Source organism: Felis catus, chromosome A1 (genome assembly GCF_018350175.1).
Source record: "Felis catus isolate Fca126 chromosome A1, F.catus_Fca126_mat1.0, whole genome shotgun sequence".
NCBI lineage: Eukaryota > Metazoa > Chordata > Mammalia > Carnivora > Felidae > Felis > Felis catus.
In genome coordinates, this window is record NC_058368.1 from 130,424,514 (window position 1) to 130,431,507 (window position 6,994).

The following is a 6,994-nucleotide window of genomic DNA, read 5'->3' on the forward strand; positions in this document are numbered from 1 at the left end:
TTGTATCCTCTATTCCTCATTCCGTGTTTGTTTCTCTGCCCTCTCTGAAGTGTAGCAAGAGGAAGAAAATCTGTGAATTAAAGAGTTTTGAACTGGAAACTTAGAAACCTTCCCATTTTATGCGTTTAATAAACAGGCATAATTCTATGCCTGAGGTCATGCTTTTAGAAGGAATACTTGAGATTCGAGCTGTTATCTTGGCAGTGGTCTCAAGAATGTTTCTTGATGACCTCATTGTTGCTAATTAATCACTAGCATATAGACAACACAAAGTTATTCATATAAAAAATAGAGGCAGCTAACAGTAGCTTGCTTCAGAAATCATTTTTATTGAAGGAGAGAGAAAATGTGAAATGGGTTTCACTGGAAAGTATTGTAAGAGCTCTGTATGACTAATTCCTAAGCTCACATTTGGGCTTAGTCCTGGTGGCTTTGCAAATGAATTTAAAAAGAAAGGGCAGACAATAGGAAGGCTGGTTCACTTTCATTGCCTTCAGCTGGAAACAAGCTAGTGCCCACCTCCACCAAAGCTGTGCCTGCCCTGGCTGCCTCAAGTACAAGTGTATTCTACAATGTGGTCTTGCAGGTTTTCATTCTCCTCCCTCAATGACTTTTATATCAAAGCTGCTTTATTTTCAAGTTCACATAATGGGACTCCAACCTAATACTTGCCAAGCTCTCATTGATCCTTGGTGTGGAATAAATGTGAACACTGCCTCATTAATCCTCTCCACGGTCCTTGGAGAGAAGTGGTAAGCAATATCCCATCCATTTTGCGGTGGAGGAAAGAAGGGAAAAGTAAATTGCACACTTTGCATCTGTGCCCAGCCTTCTGGACATTTCCATCTGGATATCCTGCTGGCTTGTTAAACTCAACTTACCCTGAACTGAACTCATTCTCTTCTTCTTTTCCAAAATTCATCCTTCTTTCTGGACATTGTGTCTTGGTTAATGGGACTACTATACACACAATTCCCTTGGTAGAAGCCTCTGAGTCATCTTTAATTTCTCTCACTTTCTATATTCCATCAGTTATAATGTTAGCTTCCTCTTCCATAGAAATAGCTCTGAAATTCATCTCTTCTCTTCCAACAACCATGCCCCAGTCTTTTGCTCTACCCAGTGTCTCGTCATTCCTTCTCCAGATTAATGCCAAAACATAAAAAATAAGATAAAAAACCCCACGTTTATATCCAATTTAGGTTTTTCAATTTGTCCTTTATACTGTCTCAAAAAAACAAAAACACAAACCAACAACAGTTTTCCTAACAACAAGGCATTATTTTGTTATTTTCTGCTCAAAAAAGTCTGATGGCCTCATATGACCAGCAAACACAATGTTGACCCTTGTCTCATCAAAGAGATGTTTTATAATTGGGCACAACTCACACCTTCAGTCTGAGAACTTGTCTACCACTTCTTGTTACCATGTGCTACCTACTTTTTAAAAAATTTTTTTTAAATATATGAAATTTATTGTCAAATTGGTTTCCATACAACACCCAGTGGTCATCCCAAAAGTTGCCCTCTTCAATACCCATCACCCACCCACCCCTCTCTCCCACCCCCCATCAGCCTTCAGTTTCTTCTCAATTTTTAAGAGTCTCTTATGCTTTGGCTCTCTTCTACTCTAACCTCTTTTTTTTTTTTCCTTCCCCTCCCCCATGGGTTTCTGTTAAGTTTCTCAGGATCCACATAAGAGTGAAATCATATGGTATCTGTGTTTCTCTGTATGGCTTATTTCACTTAGCATAACACTCTCCAGGTACTACCCGCTTTAGACACAGGGCCATGTTGCTGTTCCCCAAGTGCTTTTCCCTGTCCCCTAACTTAGGTTCATGATGAGTTTGCCTTTCTCTCAGCTGATTAGGCAAATTTATAGTCATTCTTTAAGGCCCAATTCTTATGTTACATCTTATTTGTTATCTTTTTTGGCTCATCCATCTGCCTACTTTCTTAATTAACCTCTCCTTCTGGGTTTTCATAACAATTTGTTACCATTTATCGCACTTTGTTTTATAGTTAATTATCAGCATTTCTCAAAATAGGCTTTAAGTTCCTTGAGGACAGAGCCCATATTTTATTCATCTCTGAACTATTTTTTAAAATTAAAATTATTTTTTTTATTTAGAGAGAGAAATAACGTGTGCGGGAGAGGGAAGAAAGAGAGGGAAGAAAGAGGGGAAGAAAGAGAGAATCTCAAGCAAGCTCCATACTTAGCATGGAGTACGACATGGGGCTCCATCCCATGACTCTGGGATCATGACCTGAGCCCATGCTATAGTATCAAGAGTTGGAAGCTCATCCTACTGAGCTACTTCGGTGCCCCTTGTCTCTGAATTATTAGTACTGAGTGTAGTGCTGGGTACTTACTTGGTGCTAAATAAATTTGTGTATCAATTTATAATAAATAATTGTTTAAAAACAAATTTTATCATATTTAATACAGTAAACCTGTAACATAGGTATTTCTGATCCCTCATTTACAGATAAACAAACTGAGCCCTAAAGAAGTAAAAATACTTTTCCATGGCCTGTTTAGCATGAGAGCCAGTACGTAAACCCAGGATCCCTATCTGTAAACCCTGATTTTAGTCCTCTGTACTGGACTGCACATAAGCAGAGGTATAATTGGAAATTTGGTACAGTGCCCAATTTTGATAAAACAAGCATTTCTGGTTAGATGTTGTTCATATTGAGGGATTATCAATGTCCAAAGTATTGTCCATCATCCCTAGTGTTTTCTGTATCTGAAGCACATAAATTCTACCATATTTATGTGTGGAGTAACAATAGACCCTGTGTGGAATTGAATATAAATGATGTTTAAAAATTATTGATTGTGTAATGGAATCTAGTCAAAGGAATTTTGCTGTGCTTAGTCATTTTCTCTTTCTATCCCCAATCCTCACAATATGTTGCTGAGTATTGATGAAAAAAAAATGCACACAACTTGGTTGGTTCCTAGAATTAGTCCATACTGTTACTGGAGGGAGGTATGGAAAATCTTTTCTTCTTCCAGATTCTTTCCTCTATGACCTGAAAATCCTCCCATTAAAGTCATTAGTAGCAGACCACAAACATGGACATTTCTTTTAGGAGGTCTTGGAGTATATCTCTTTGTATTGTCCACATTTACTTTTTGGAGTAGCTATTACTTGTCTTATCTACAGCTAATATAGGGTCTCACCTTTAATTATTAGCTCTGAATTAATCTAGACTGCTTAGTAAACAGATAGTCTTCAGCCTTGTTTGCTTTCCTTTCTTAATCCAGGTACTTAAAAGAACAGAGGACAAGTTGGCAGTTTAGAACTCTAATTTAGTAGAGATGGTCAAAGACCCCCAAGCTAATGGACCCTATTAAGGTCTACCTTTCCTTTCTGATAGTCCCAATATACCTCCAACATCGGTTACTAAGCCCTGCGTTGTCAAGTCTTCCCAACTCCTCACTCAAACATTCTGTTTTCTGTTGCCCACTTCATATTCTAGCAAAAACTGTTCCTTACTAATTTAAGAGCATCTAGCTTTAATACCATCTAGATACACAGCTTTTGATGATTTTAACTTCTGAATTCTGCTTCAGCTTGTAATGGCAATGACTGATGTTTACTTAAGCACCAAGCACTTTAAGTATTTTAATGAAAGTAGTAGATCAATTGGAAATACAGCCTTGATTCTTTTATAGTCTCCCAGTCTCACCCCTCTCTCAGGTATGCACATCTATTTTCCTACCAAGAAGTGAAGTTTATTTCTCCATCTCTCAAATCTAGGATCGTACATTTTGCTTTGGACTACAGAATGTACTTGAGTTGCCAGTGTGCTGGTTCTGAGTGAAGGCCTCAAGGGTCCTTTCTCTTGGAGCTCCACCACTGTCATGTGAAGAAACCTGGACTAGCTGTTGGATGATGAGATCCATGTGGAAGAGAGGCCAAGTGTCCTCGCTAGGACCATCTTAGGCCAGATTATACCAGCTAACCCCCAAAATTGTAAGAGAGCTGCCTGTTCAATACACAACTAATTGTGGATGTAACAGTGAGCCCAGCTGACACTAACCAAAACACCCATATGTTCCATAGACTCCAAGAATAATGCATGGTTATTGTTTTAAGTCATTGGATTTTGGGTGGTTTGTTTCACAGCAATAGGAAATTACAGTCTAATGCTTTACTCAGCTATTTTACCTATGTTCATAAACCACTGACTATTTTCCACTAACCACAAAGATATTGGCACTCTCTACCTCCTATTTGGTGCCTGAGCTGGCATAGTAGGAACCACCCTTAGCCTTCTTTTTTTTTAAAAAAAAAAAAACGTTTTTATTTATCATTGATAGACAGAGAGACACAGAGCGTGAGCAGGGGAGGGGCAGAGGGATGGGGAGACACTGAGTCCGAAGCAGGCTCCAGGCTCTGAGCTGTCAACACAGAGCCCAACGCGGGGCTTGAACTCACCAACCGTGAGATCCTGACCTGAGCCGAAGTTGGTCGCTTAACCAACTGAGCCACCCAGGCGCCCCAGGAACCATCCTTAGCCTTTTAATTCGAGCTGAACTCAGCCAACCCTGCACTCTACTAGGAGATGATCAGATCTTTAGTGTAATTGTCACTGTTCATGCATTAGTAATAATCTTCTTTGTGGTAATACCAATCATGATCGGGGGCTTTGGGAACTGATTGGTGCCATTAATAATTGGAACATCTCATACAGCATTCCCTCGAATAAATAATACAAGCTTCTGACTTCTTCCCCCATCCTTCCTACTCTTACTTGCATCATCAGTAGCAGAGGCCTGTGCAGGAACCAGATGAACTGTACATCCTCCTCTAGCAGGCAACCTAGCCCATGCAGAAGCATCTGTGGACCTCACCATTTTTTCCTTGCATCTTGCAGGTGTTTCTTTAATTTTAGGTGCTACTAACTTCATTACTACAATCATTAATGTAAAACCCCCTGCAATATCTCAATACCAGACACCCCCGTTTGTCTGATCTGGCCTAATTACTGCCGTCCTGTTACTCCTATCACTACCAGTATTAGCAGTTGGAATTACTGTATTACTGACAGACAAAAACCTAAATACTACTTTCTTCGATCCTGCTGGGGGAGGAGATCCCATCTTATGTCAACACTTACTCTGATTCTTTGGACACCCAGAAATCTATATTCTAATTCTACCAAGTTGTGTAATAATTTCACATATTGTTACCAATAGGTGACAATATTCAGGCAAAAAAGGAACCCTTTGGTTATATGGGAATAATCTGGGCAATAATATCCATTGGTTTCCAAGGTTTCATTGTATGAGCCCATCATATGTTCACTGTGGGAATAGACGTCACAAAAGCATACTTTACATCAGCCATTATAATTATTGCCATCCCTACTGGGGTAAAAGTATTCAGCTGACTTGCCACCCTTCATGGAGGAAATATTAAATGATCCCCAATGTATTATGAGCCTTGGGCTTTATTTACTGCAGGGGGCCTAACAGGCATTGTACTAGCCAACTCTTCATTAGATACTGTTCTTCATTACACGTACTACGTAGCAGCACACTTCCTTTACGTATTATCGATAGGGGCAGTGTTTGCTGTCACAGGAGGTTTTGTTCACTGTTTTCCCCTATTCTCAGGATATACTCTTGATAATACCAGAGCAAAAAATCCACTTCACAGTTATATTTGTAGGCTTCAACATAACATGTTTCCCGCAACATTTCCTCGGATTATCCGGAATACCTCGACATTGCTCTGATTACCCAGATGCATACACAACTTGAAACACAGTCTCCTCAGTAAGCTCTTTGATTTCACTAATAGCAGTGATACTAATAATATTTATAGTATGAGAAACCTTTGCGTCCAAGCAAGGAGTAGCAACAGGAGAGGCTGAGGAAATTTAGGGTTAGCAACATTAAGTTCCTTATTCAACTTCTCACCATAAGTGATAGGGTCAGGATTTGAGCCAAGATGGTCTTAACTAGAGTTTGAATACTTAAATATTATGTAACCCTGTTCCCATTCAGGGGCATATAATTTATAACTTAATTCATGGACTCATTACATCTTTAAGAGAAATAATTTAGTTCACCCTCCTTGATTTCTATTTGAGGAGATAGAGACCCAGAGTTTACTGATTTGTCCAAAGTTATAAAGTCACACCATAGTCTGAAGGTTTTTTTTTATTTCTCCTTAGTAACTCATAATTTATCTTTCTTGGTCAAGAGCATGTCTTTTTCTGTTGGGTAATTGCGAGTTTCTTGAGATTTTGTTCTTTGTCTATGTCTGCCTGGGTATCCAGCACAGTGCTGAGCTCTTCAAGGGTTTAGAGCATATTTATTAACTGACTAATTGTTTGCGTGCTTGAATTTATTTGCTTCTTAAATCTTCATTACTTGGGTAGCAGGCAAAGTGGCCATGGCTAGCAATACCATAGCGGGGGAAGGCTGGCCAGCCAGCCAGTATGAAGGCTGTCTGCTCAGGCTTATATCCACATGGAAATTCTCATCCTCTGCAGTTTTTATATTTCTCTCCTAGGAGGTACAACATCTTTGTTTGCTGAATTAACAGGGCTGTATTTTGTCAATGTACCTGATAAAGAAAATTGCCCTCTCATTTGGGAGAAACTTCTTCTATGAGACTAGATTTAAGTTCCAGACTTTTGCATTCATATATTGCTTACTAAGCAACTGTCCTTTAAGCCCTGAGACAAATTTAAGCAAAAGTCATTTGGATAAGATCACGTAGCATCCAATTCAACCAAGTCTTTAAATTTTGGCTATTTCTATAAGCCAGGGAATTCAGCTATGAGATAGAATCAGTTAAACTGATGATATGAAAGGTAGACATGCTCTGGGGCAAAAGGCTTTAAATATCCATTTTTTTCCTATTTCTTGCTCTTATCCTTTGCAGAATAGCATGGCAAAGCAAAATTAGTGATTTTCTTTCTATCATACTGCACATCCTCCGTGAAATCTCACAGCAGACACTCGTAG

At 39.1% G+C, this 6,994-nt stretch overlaps 1 pseudogene; it reads left to right on the forward strand.

Moving 5' to 3' along the window:
• Window positions 1-648: 648 nt before the first annotated feature.
• LOC123379160 lies at window positions 649-6,566 on the forward strand (annotated as a pseudogene).
• Window positions 6,567-6,994: the final 428 nt, after the last annotated feature.